The 12,616-nt window shown below is 40.5% G+C and overlaps 1 protein-coding gene and 1 non-coding gene across 9 annotated transcripts in view; both read right to left on the bottom strand.

Annotated features, from left to right (window-relative positions):
• XRCC4 (X-ray repair cross complementing 4) overlaps positions 1–12,616 on the bottom strand; it is a 285,177-nt gene that overhangs the window by 254,065 nt on the left and 18,496 nt on the right. Inside the window, exon 1 of one of the 8 annotated variants that reach the window (XM_070056394.1) lies at positions 1,558–1,677. The exons of the other annotated variants lie outside the window; for them this stretch is intronic. The gene's annotated coding sequence lies outside the window, so the exon portion shown is untranslated. Of the gene's footprint in view, positions 1–1,557; positions 1,678–12,616 lie in introns of those variants that run through there. 8 annotated transcript variants of the gene reach the window in all.
• Positions 7,359–7,463, bottom strand: LOC127492918 (U6 spliceosomal RNA). The gene has a single exon (XR_007922736.2). It is a non-coding gene; the product is annotated as a U6 spliceosomal RNA (small nuclear RNA).

Below are 12,616 nucleotides of genomic sequence, written 5' to 3'. Positions count from 1 at the left end.
GTATCCGCCTCGGCCTGCCCCCCGCGGCTTCATCCTCCCTAACATTCTTCTCTATCCGGTATGTTTCCTTAAGTTTTCTTCCAACAATATTCCTCTCATTTCTCCTGGCTTCTCCCCACAGTCCGTATCCAAGTCTAAGTTTCTTATAGGTTTCACTTTCACTTTCAACCTGCAGTCCGTATCTAAGTCTAAGTTTCTTCTTGCTTTCACTTTAAATCCTAACTTCTTTCCCACAGTCCATATCTGAGTCCAAGCCTCCTCCAGGTTTCACTTTCGCTTTCAATCTCCTAGCTTCCCCGCCATAGTCCACATCCGAGTCTATGAAAGCTTTCACTTTCGCTTTCAATCCTAACTTCTTTCCCACAGTCCATATCCGAGTCTATGCCTAGGCTTTCAATAGCTTCTTCCGGCACCTAGGCTCTTTGCTAGTCTCTCTCTCCGGTATTTTCCCAGTTCTTCCCGTTCTTTCCCTCCTAGGTTTCCTTTCCGTCCTAAGTTTCCTATCCGTCCTAGGTTTCCTATCCGAGTCACGGCACCATTATGTCGCTCCCCCTCTTCATGGAGGAACGACACTAAGCCCTGCCTAGGCTTCATATCCGAGTCACGGCACCATTATGTCGCTCCCCCTCTTCGTGGGGGAACGACACTAAGCCCTGCCTAGGCTTCCTATCCGAGTCGCTTCCTATCCGAGTCACTTCTTCCCTCCTAAGTTTCCTTATCCGAGTCACGGCACCATTATGTCGCTCCCCCTCTTCGTGGAGGAACGACACAGGACCCTGCATTGTTCTTTCGTCTGCTCGGCCCTCCCCGGGTTTGCTGCTGGTTCTTCCCGGGTTGGCTACTATCCCTTCCACCTCCGTGGAAGGGCAGTTCCCCCTGGCCACATTCCCCACTTCCGCAGGGGAGCGGCACACCGCCGGCCGGCTCTCTGGGGGGCTGCACAGGTGTTCCTTCAGATGTTCCCCTTAGATGTTCCCGGTGCATGCCGTCTCTCTCCTCCTTTATAGTCCTCTTCCACCAACCCCAACTCTGCTACCCACACGCCGAGTACGCTGCTCTCCTCCAATCAGGAGCAGGTCCCACAGTTTATTGGTTGAACTGGAGGCAGCTGTGTAGAAGCTGTTTCCCTTCTCAGCGCCATATTGTGGGAGAGCAGATGCATAGAATAAGTCTTAATTCCAGTAACTCAGTCCAGTCCGGATTGCTCCCCACACTTACAGGCCCAGAGGAAGTATGATGAGACCACCACATCTGACTCACAAGAAAGGTTAAAGAGAATTTTTCAAACTGAAAGATAGACAGTAACAAACAATATCAGAAAGCAGAAAACTCACTGATAAGACTAATTGTACTGACAAACTCCTAAACACTCTAATACTGTAAACATGGTGTCATAAATCATTAATATTAGTGGGGGAGACTAAAAAGCAATTAAAAATAATAAAAGCTACATAAAATGGTAAGAAACACCTAAGACAGAAAGAGGCAAAATGAGAAATAAAAAGAATCAATTGTGAGGAGGAATGGAATATGGAAATCTTTACCAGTATGTCTTACCTCTTTGTGTTTATTTTCCTGATTTGTGATGAATGTTATGTTCCTATTATTTCAAAATAGCTTGTTACAACAAAAAGAAGTATTCTGTAAGTCTCGTGGTAACTAGAAAGCAAAAATTTATAATATGTGTCCCAGACATAACAAGTAATCAAAACACACTATTTAAGAAATTACTTAACCACAAGGAAGAATACCTAAGAGGGAGAAAGACAGGAACTACAACAAAATAAGAAAACAAGTATCAAAATGGCACCAGAAAGACCTTACCAAAAATAATTACCTAACCTATGAATGCATTAAATTCTACAACTGGAAGGCAGAAGGAGGAAGGGGAATTTTTGGCACAGTGGTCCAGAGTGTACTCGGGATGCCCACATCCCGCACCTGTGTATCTCTACTCGCTTCCAATTACTGCTTCCTGCTACTGCAGACCCTCCAAGGCAGCAGGAGATGGTTTGTGCACTGTGCAGCCTGTGTCACACGCTCTCTCCCCCCCCTTTTTCTTTCTCTCCCCCCTCTTTAAAATACAATGAAAATAAATAAGTAAATACGATTTAAAAAGCCACAGTGACCCAATGAGTAAGAAAACAAGACCGAACTATATGCTGCTTATAAGAATCTCACTTGACTTCTAAAAACACACAAGTTACTGAAAGCCAAAGTACGGAAGAAAATAGTCCATGCTAATGGAGTCTGAAATAGCACATTAGGAACCATACCTCTATCTGATTAGAAATAGGTTTTAGGAGTGAGCATTTAGCCTAGAGATAAGACTGGGAATAAATAAACCCCCTGTACCAGAGTACATCTGACTCCAGCTCCTGCCATGGGCTTCCTGCTAATACAAAGCCTAGAGGCAATACTGATGGCACGAATGATGGGGTGCCTGCCACTAATGTGGGAGATCTGGACTGAGTTCCCGGCTCCCAGCGTCAGGTCAGGCATTTGGAGGGTGACCCAATGGACAGTGTATCTCTCTTTCCCTCTCTCTTTCCTCTCTATCAATGTATCTACCTCACTACCAAATAGACAAATAATAGATTTTTCAACAAAACTAGTAAAAAAAAAAAAAAGTCATTATATAATAATAAAGGGTTCAGTCCCATGCTGTGGCTCACTTGGCTAATCCTCCACCTGAGGCGCCGGCACCCCAGGTTCCAGTCCCAGTCCCAGTCGGGGTGCTGAATTCTGTCCCAGTTGCTCCTCTTCCAGTCCAGCTCTCTGCTGTGGCCCGGGAAGGCAGTGGAGGATGGCCCAAGTGCTTGGGCCCTGCACCCGCATGGGAGACCAGGAGAAGCACCTGGCTCCTGGCTTCAGATCGGCACAGTGTTCTGGCCATGGCGGCCATTTGGGGGGTGAACCAATGGAAGGAAGACCTTTCTCTCTGTCTCTCTCTCTCTCACTGTCTAACTCTGCCTGTCAAAAAAAAAAAATAATAATAAAGGGTTCAATCAAGCAAGAGGAAATAACAAAATAAATAAAAAGACACAGGCGTGTGGCCAATGCACTAGCATAGTAGGTAAAGCCTCCGCCTGCAGTGCTCACATCCCATATGGGTACCGGTTCATGTCCTAGCTGCTACTCTTCCAATCCCGCTCTCTGTTAATGGCCTGAGAAGGCAAAGGAAGATGAACCAGGTGCTTGGGCCCATGTACCCACAAGGGAGACCCAGAAGCAGCTCCTGGATCCTGGCTTCTGATTCGTCCAACTCCGGCCATTGTGGCCACTTGGGGTGTGAACCAGCAGACGGAAGACCATGCTTTCTGTCTCTCGCTCTGTCTGTAACTCTGCATCTCAAATAATAAATATTTAAAACATATAGAGGTACCCCTCGAGAGTAACCAAATATAAAGGAAATATGAATAGACCTAAAGGGAGAGCTAGACTCCAAAACAATACTGCTTAAGCCTTCAACTCCACTCTTTGAGCAATGGCAAGCCATCCAAAAGGAAAATCAGTAAAGAAACTACAGAGCTAAATTGCAAACTGCAACAACTGGGCTGAGGAGGCATCTACAGAACAATGCATCCAACAGAACACACATACTTCTCAACAGCACCTGGGACATTCTCCAGGAAACAGCATATGGTAGGACATAAAGCAAGTCTTAACAAATTTTAAAAACTAGAAGTCAGATTGATTATCTTTTCTGATCATATTACAACAAAAATAGAAAAGAGTAAGAAGAAAAAATTTGGAAGCTACATAAATACATGGAAATCAAACTTATTCCTGAACAATCAATGGATGGAATTATGAAGAAAAATTTTTAAAAATGTATTTAAATGAATGAAAATGAAAACACGGTATACCAAAAGCCACAGACTACAGCAAAGGCAATACACTAAGAAGTTTATTCAATCAGTGTCTACATTTTTAAAAAAAGATCTCAAATAAACAACCTATCACAGCATCTCAAGGAACTAGAAAAATATGAACAAGCCAAATTAAAAATTAGTAGAAGGTGGCCGGCACCGTGGCTCACTAGGCTAATCCTCCGCCTTACGGCACCGGCACACCGGGTTCTAGTCCCGGTCGGGGCGCCGGATTCTATCCCGGTTGCCCCTCTTCCAGGCCAGCTCTCTGCTATGGCCCAGGAGTGCACTGGAGGATGGCCCAAGTACTTGGGCCCTGTGCCCGCATGGGAGGCCAGGAGAGGCACCTGGCTCCTGGCTTCGGATCAGCGCAGTGCGCCGGCCGTAGCGCGCTGGACGCGGCGGCCATTGGAAGGTAAACCAACGGCAAAAGGAAGACCTTTCTCTCTGTCTCTTTCTCTCACTGTCCACTCTGCCTGTCAAAAAAAAAAAAAAAAGAAAGAAAAAAATTAGTAGAAGGAAAGAAATAAGAAGACTTGAAAATAAATGACACAGACACTAAAAAAAATTACAAAAACAGCAATGAAACAAAGATCTATTTCTTTGAAAACACAAACAAAATTGACGAATCCCTAGTTAGACTAAGAGAAAGATGATTCAAATGTATAAAATGAGAAATGAAAAGGGAGACAATACACCTGGCACCATATAAATACACAGGGATTTTTTTGTATTTCCCTTTTGATTTCTTCTATGACCCACTATTCCTTCAGTAGCAGTGTTGTTCAATTTCTAGGTGTTTGTATATTTTGTTGAGTTTCTTATGCTGTTAATGTCCAGCTTCATTTCAGTGAGATCAGAAAAGATACATGGTAAGATTTCAATTTTGTTGCATTTGCAGACTTGCTTCATGGCCAAGCATATGGTCTACCCAGAGAAAGTCCCATGTGTTGATGAAAAGAATGTGTATCTGCCCCTGTGGGATAAAATGTTCTGTAGATATTGATTAGATCCATGGGGTCCATAACGTAGATCAGCTCTATTGTTCTTTGTTGATTTTTCTCTAGTTCATCTGATAAAAGTGGAGTACTGAAGTCTCCCATTATGACTGTATAGAAGCATATGTCTCCCTTTGGATCCACTAGTGTTTGTTTTAAATAGATGAGTGTTCTGGCTTTGGGTGCATGTATGTTTACTACAGTCCCAGCTTCATGTTACATGGATCCCTTAATCATTACATAATGACCTTCTTCATTAACAGTTCTGTTCTTGAAGTCTATTTGGTTCAATATTAAGACAGCTCCTTCTGCTTGCTTTTTATTTCCATGTGCATGGAGTATCTTTTTCCATCCTCTTCCAGTCTGTGTACATCTTTGTTGGCAGGGCACGTTTTTTGAAGGCAGCATATACATGGATCTTGTGTCTTAATCTTTTCAGCCAGTCTGCATCTTTTAATTGGATAATTCAGTACATTTACATTCAGGTTAGTAGTGAGAAGTAATGCCTTGAGTCATGCCATTTTTTCATAAATATTCCTTTTTTTTCAGATTTCCTTTGTACTATTATCGGGTTTTGTGACTATACACACTTGTACAATGCTATCCTCCTCTGTTTCTGTGTGTAGTAAAATCCTTAAGGATCATTAGTAAGCCTCCCTGGGTAGTGACAAATTCTTTCCATTTTTATTTGTCCCTGAAGGTATTTATTTCACCTTCATTTCTAAATGAGAGCTTTGCTGGGTATAGTATTCTGGTTGAAGGCTTTTTTTTTTTTTTTTTTTTTTGAATCTGCCTGCAATAATCCTTTATTGTTTTTTCCTTTAAGGCTACAGAAAATCTGCACATAAACAAGGCGATCAGTTCTCATAATAAAAATATCCCCCTACAAACAGCCAAGGTGTCCAGTCAGATCCACGTTGAGTGTATGTTGTATCACATTCTGTTCCACAGGTCTACTTTCTTGTGACTCTGCAGGGTTAGCATCAATTCTTTCTGGAAATATTAGCTTCTCACAAACTGCTTCCTTTATTGGTAAATATTGTGATATTTCATTAGGTCCCGTGAAGAGAGAAGGTGGAACATGCATTAAATTAGAAATTTTGAAGGCTTTTTTTCTTTAAGGACTTAGACTATATCTCTCCATTCTTTTCTATAGCTAGTAGGGTTTCTGAAGAGAAATTTGTTACTTTGCTTGGAGATATTTTAAAAGTAATCTCACCTTTCTCTCTTGCACATTTTAGAATCTGTATGTTCTACTTTTGAAAGTTTTAATATAATGTGTCATGGTAAAGATGTTTTGTGATCAGGTCTATTTGGGGTTCTGTGTGGTTCCTGTATTTAGATGTCCACATCCTTCTACAATTTAGGAAAATTATTAGCTATTATTCACTGAATAAGTTTTTAAGATTTTATTCATTTATATGACAGGCAGAGTTAGAGACAGTGTGAGAGAGACAGAGAGAAAGGTCTTCCTTCCTTTGGTTCACTCCCCAAGTGGCCACAAAGGCCGGAGCTGCGCTGATCCGAAGTCAGGAGCCAGGTGTTTCCTCCCGGTCTCCCATGTGGGTGCAGGGCCCAAGCACTTGGGCCATCCTCCACTGCCTTCCCGGGCCACAGCAGAGAGCGGGACTGGAAGAGGAGCAACCAGGACTAGAAAGAGTGCCCATATGGGATGCCGGTGCTGCAGGCGGAGGATTAACCTAGAGCGCCACGGCGCCAGCCCCTGAATAAGTTTTCTATGTCCTCCTGCTTTTATCCTCCTTTAGGAATTCCTAAGACACATATATTCAGTCATTTGATGACATCTCATAAATCATAAACATGGTTTCATGTTTTGGTTTTTTCTTTTTCGTTTGTCTATTTCAAAAGATTTGTCTTTTGTTCAGATACTCTTTCTTCTGCCTCACTGAGTCTGTTAATGTTTTCTGCTGTATTTTTACTTGACACTGTGAGTGCTTCATTTTCTAATATTTCAGTTTGATTCTACTTTAATATCTTTATCCCCTGGCAGAATTTCTCTCCCATGTCATGTATGAATTTAACTCATGTTATTGTTTCTCTTTAAGTAATCTTATAATCATTATTTTGAATTCCCTTTCCAGCATTTCGTCTATGTCCTCATCTTCACAGTCTAATAGTAACCATTACTGTGTTCCTTTTGGGGTGTCCTACTGCATTCCTTGTTCATGTCCCTTATTGTTTCTACATTTATTTTTGTGCATCAAGGAAAATATTTGTTGGTATCTCTTCTAAAGGCTTTTTTCTTAAGAATATGCTTCGGTAGTTCAGTGGAATGCCTGGGACTTATAGCTGATATCCAGAGATGTGTGCTGGGTGGGGCTATGGAGCTCTGTCCAATGTTTTGGATCTGTAGTGACACTCAAGTCACGCCCGGAAGACCTCTATCCACAGTAAGGGGAGGGAATGGTCATAATGGCTGGTGTGTCCATCACCTCAACCTTTCCCTGAGACATGTTGAAAAAATGCCAAAAATATCAAACACTTCATGAATTTGCCTGTCATCCTGACACGTGGGCCATGCTAGTCTTCTCTGTATCGTTCCAATGTAAGTATATGTGCTGCCAGCAAGCACCCAACAGCACATTAAAAACATTACTGGGCTGGGTACTGTGATTCAGTAGTTTAAGCAGATAATTCCTATATCTGAGTGCCCGGTTGAGTCCCAGTTCCTCGGTGACTCTAATCCAGCTTCCTGCAAATGCACCTGGGAGGAAGCAGATAATAGTGCAAATGCTTGGGTTCCTGCCATCCATTTGGGAAACTCAGAAGGAATTCCTGGCTCCTGGCTTCAGTCTGGCCTAGTTCTGGCTACTGCAAGCATTTGTGGAGTGAAGCGACAGATCTCTGTTTCTCCTCTCTCTGCACTCTGGCTTTAAATATCTAGATGCCTGCGTTAGGGGCAGTGTGCAGTGCAAAAAACAATTACTTATCATGGTCAAGTAAGATTGATCCCAGGGATGCAAAGGTGATTCAACATACACAACAAATTGATATGGTACACCACAGCAACAGAACAAAGTGCCTAAATCACTTGCAGGAACGGTACTGGATAAAATCAATCATCTCTTCATGATAAAAACTAAACAAATTATATAGAGAAGGAATAGATCTCAGCATCATGAAGGCCATGTAAGACAAGATAACAGTAAACATCATACCAAATGGGAAAAAGCTGAAAACTCTCTCGTATCTGGAACAAGACTAGGATGCGCACTTTCTATACTTCTATTCAACATAGTAGCAGAAGTCCCAGCCAGAGCAATTAGGCAGGGGAAATAAATAAAGGGCTTCCATATCAGAAAGGAAGAGGCCAAACTGTCAGCTCACAGATACAATGATGTCAAATACAGAAAACCTCAGAGACTCCACCAAAAATCTGTTAAAACTAGTAAGCAAAATTAGCAAAGCTGCAAAATACAAACTCAATATGCAAAATCAGTGGTGTTATTAGAATAGCGAATTACCTGAAAAAGAAATTCTATTTCCAATATCTACAAAAATAAATACCTAAGAATAAAATTCAACAAATAATTGAGATATCTTTCAATGAAAAAATATAAATGTTTGATAAACCAAATCAAACAGGACCTCAAAAATGGAAAGACATTCTAGGTTCATGGATTAGAAGAAACAACATTGCTAAAATGTCCATACTACCCGAAACAAATTACAACATCAATGCAACTCTACCAAAATATCAATATTTTTCACAGAGCTAGCAAAAAGTGCTACTGAAATGCATAGGTAACCACAAAGACCCTGAACAGCTAAAGAAATCTTGAGGCATAATAATAATGCAAGAAGAATTATACCACCTGACATCAAAATACATTATAATGCTACAGCAATTACAAAGCTTATTAGCATAAAAACAGACACACAGACCAACTAAACAGAATACAGACCCTAAAAGTAAACCCATCCATCTCAGCCACTTAATCTTTGACAAAAGCACTAAGAACACGTTACAAAAATTGCAGTTTTTAGTAGAAAAATTGGGTAGCCACATGCAGAACAATGAGACTAGATCCATGTCATTCACTGTTCAAAAATTCACTCAAAATATATTAAATACTTAGATGTAAGACCTGAGATTTTCAAACTCCCAGAAGAAAACATAAGGGAAAGGCTTCAGGACACTGGAACAGGTAAGCCTTTTTGTTTGTTTTGTTTTGTTTTGTTTTTGAGCAGACCCAAAAGAATATGGAACAAAAATAAAAATAGACAGATGGGATTTCATCAAACTCAAGTGCTCTGAACAGCTAAGTAAACAATTAAGGGTAAGGAGAAACTCTATAGAATGGAAGAGAATACCACAAGTTATATATTCTGACAAGTCATTAGATGAACGCAAATCAATAAAAAAAATAATAATCCACTTTAAAATTGGGCAGTTGAAGGGCCAGCATTCTTGTGGTGTAGCTGGTTAAGCCTCTGCCTGCAATGCCAGCATCCCACATGGGTGCTGTTTCAAGACCCACCTGCTTCACATCTGATCCAGTTCCCCTCTAACACACCTGGGATGGCCTAAATCCTTGGGGCCCAGCACCCACATAGGAGACCCAGAAGGAACTCTGGGATCCTGGCTTCAGCCTGTCCCAACCCTGGCCACTGAGGCCATGGAGGCCATTTAGGGTTTGAACCAGTGGATGGAGAATCTCTCTCTTTCTCTCTCTCTCTCTCTCCTCATCTCTCTGTAACTCTGCCTTTCAAATTAATAAAAGTAAATGTTTTTTAAAAAAATTGGGCAGTAGACCTAAACAGGCATTTCTCAAAGACAGACATAATGGCCAACAAGTACATGAAAAAAAAATGTTTAATAGCACTAACCATCAAGGAATTGCAATTCAGAACTACAGTGACATGCCACCTCACTCTAGTTACACTGGTTATTATCAGAAACACAAAAGACGCCAAATGAAGGCAAGGATGTGGAGATTAGAAAAACACTCGCACACTGTTGGTGGGAATAAGCACAGCCGTTGTGGACACAGTATGGAGGTCCTCAACCATCTAAAATAACTGCCAGATGAACCAACCATCGCTCCTCTGGGTAGCTGCCCAAAGGAGATGAAATCACTCTGAAGAAGAAACCCCATGTTTACTGCAGCACTATTCGCACCGGCCAGGAAACTGACAGGGCTCAAGTTCCATCCGCTGATGAAGGATACAGACAATGTGCTACATAGGCGCAAGATACTGTCATCTGTAACAAAGCCGATGGACCTGGAGGTCCTTACCTTAAGTGAAATAAGCAAGGCACAGGTCAACAAGTATCACATAATCTCACTTGGAAGCCGAGTCAAAAATAAGCTGAGCTTACAGAAGTTAAAAGTGAAATGGCAGTTAGCAGAGGCTGAAAAGGCAGAGGGAAAGGAGGATGGGTAAAGTTTGATTAATGGGTACTAAGTAACAGTTACACAGAAATAAGAAGTCCCAGAGTTCTTTTGCACAGTAAGGTAAGTATAGATAATGTACTGTACATTTCTCTACTAAAAAAGAGAACCACTGCAAGATAGTGTTTTTGAATGTTTTTGCCATAAACAAATGTTAAATATTTGAGGAGACAGATATGTTTATCTGACTGGATATCACATAATGAACAGACATATGGAAACTTCACATGGTACCCAATAAATGCGTACAATTTTTATGTCTGTTAAAAAATTATTTTCTAAACAAAAACTAGAGAGAATCAGGCTCTGCCCTCAGTATCCCCAGATTCCACATTAGAGGGTTCATTCCTACAGGTCTGCATCTGCAGGCTGAATCAACCACGGATCAGAAATACTCAAGGTGGGGGAGGGGTTCCCAGAATTTCCAAAAAAATAAAACTTGAATTCACCAAACAAGGTACACTATACTGAATCCTGATGAGTGTTGTAATGCGTGGCTTACAAAAGAAATCTGCAAGAGTTGAAAGAAAGAAAATGTCACATTGTCACTCCACTTAGAGTAGAAGTAAACAGTTCAGTCTGCAGTAACGTATGCCGACCTCTTTTTCTTGTCATTATTCCCTAAAACTTTTAGTCTAACAACTGTCACCACTGCATTAGGCATTAAAAATCATCTAGAGATGATGCAAAGTATACAGGAGCCCGTGTGGGGCACGTTAAGCAGTTAAGCCACCACTGGGGATGCCAGCATCCCACATCCGAGTGCCTGGGCTCAGGCACCAGCCGAATTTCCAATCCAGTTTCCTGCTAATGCAAATCCTGGGAGACAGCAAGAGATGGTTCTAGTACTTGGGTCCTTGACACCCATTTGGGAGATCCAGACTGAGTTCCCAGTTCCTGGCTTTGGCCACGCACAGCCACAGCCTCAGCTGTTGCAGGCATTTTGGGACTGAATACATAGATGGAAGTTCTTTCTACTACTGCATCACCACCACATAGAAATGTTAAATACTTGAAGACACAGGTATGTTCATCCTGATTGGACATTACATAACATATACATGCATCCAAACATTACACGGGACCCCTTCAACACGTATAATTTCTATTTTCGTTCACCATTTTATATAGTGGACTTGTTGATTTTCAGATTTTGGTACTTGTAGGAGGTCCTGGAACCAGCCCCCTGTGGGAACTGAGGGAGAACTATATTCTCCAATCCCACAGCCTGAATCCTTACAAGATGGTCTTTGAAAAACTATAAGGATATCATTCACTTTTTCATTTGAAGGAGAAGGGCATAAAATTGCTTCAAGTTTTTATGATCTATATATAAAATCCATTAATCTCCAAAAATAAAATATTGACATTTTGTTGATATTAAGTTTACTGTGAGCAAAATTCATAAATTATGAGTTTAATGTGCCTTCTCAATTTGAAACATATTTCTCAACTTACAATTGAGTATGAAAATAAAAATAAAAATCCATTTTGTTAGCTCTTCTCAATTTGAAACATAAATTATGAGTTTAATGTGCCTTCTCAATTTGAAACATATTTCTCAACTTACAATTGAGTATGAAAATAAAAATCCATTTTGTTAGCTCTTCACAAAGCAAATCATACATGTTAAAAACCTATATATTTTGGGGTAGGGAAGGATGGCTAATTACAGACTGCTAGAACTGTAAAATAAATTCACAGAATAAACCCCAGAATGAAACAAAAAAGTGTAAAATTAAGAATTTAAGATCCCCCCAATTGATAAATTAGCAATAATTCTAAATTCTACCCAAAGTTTACTCAGAAAACTACTTGTTCTTCTTTCCAATAGGATGTTATAAACACCTATAGCCCCATAAATTAACCATGTTAAAATTTTAGAAGGTTTTAAATTTGTAGATTTCACATCATAATCACTAAAATAAAAGCATAATCTTTAAACATCTCATTTAGTCATTTTTTTCCTACACTGGCCATTTTTGTCTAGATGTGCTTAATTCTGACATGCTTTATCTATTTGTGAATACTTACTTTTAGGTCAATTAATCTGTACACTTCATTTATTCACATGGTCTCTAATACTTAAACTGGAAAATGTGTTCTGTTTTTCTATTCCAATTACTGAAAAAGATACAGTGGTTTTCATAATTCTAATGGGCCCCAAATGCACAATTTCTTGGAGGGGGCAGTAGAATGTTAATTTCTGCCTCTATTGTACTTACATAGAAACATACAAAAATGAACACCCATAGAGTTTATTTTTTTCTTACGTGTGCTTTAAGAACCACACTACTGTTACTGTCAGTTTAACTCTTGGAAAGCAACA

Source organism: Oryctolagus cuniculus, chromosome 14, assembly GCF_964237555.1.
Source record: "Oryctolagus cuniculus chromosome 14, mOryCun1.1, whole genome shotgun sequence".
NCBI classification, from domain to species: domain Eukaryota; kingdom Metazoa; phylum Chordata; class Mammalia; order Lagomorpha; family Leporidae; genus Oryctolagus; species Oryctolagus cuniculus.
This window is presented reverse-complemented; position numbering and strand designations above follow the sequence as displayed.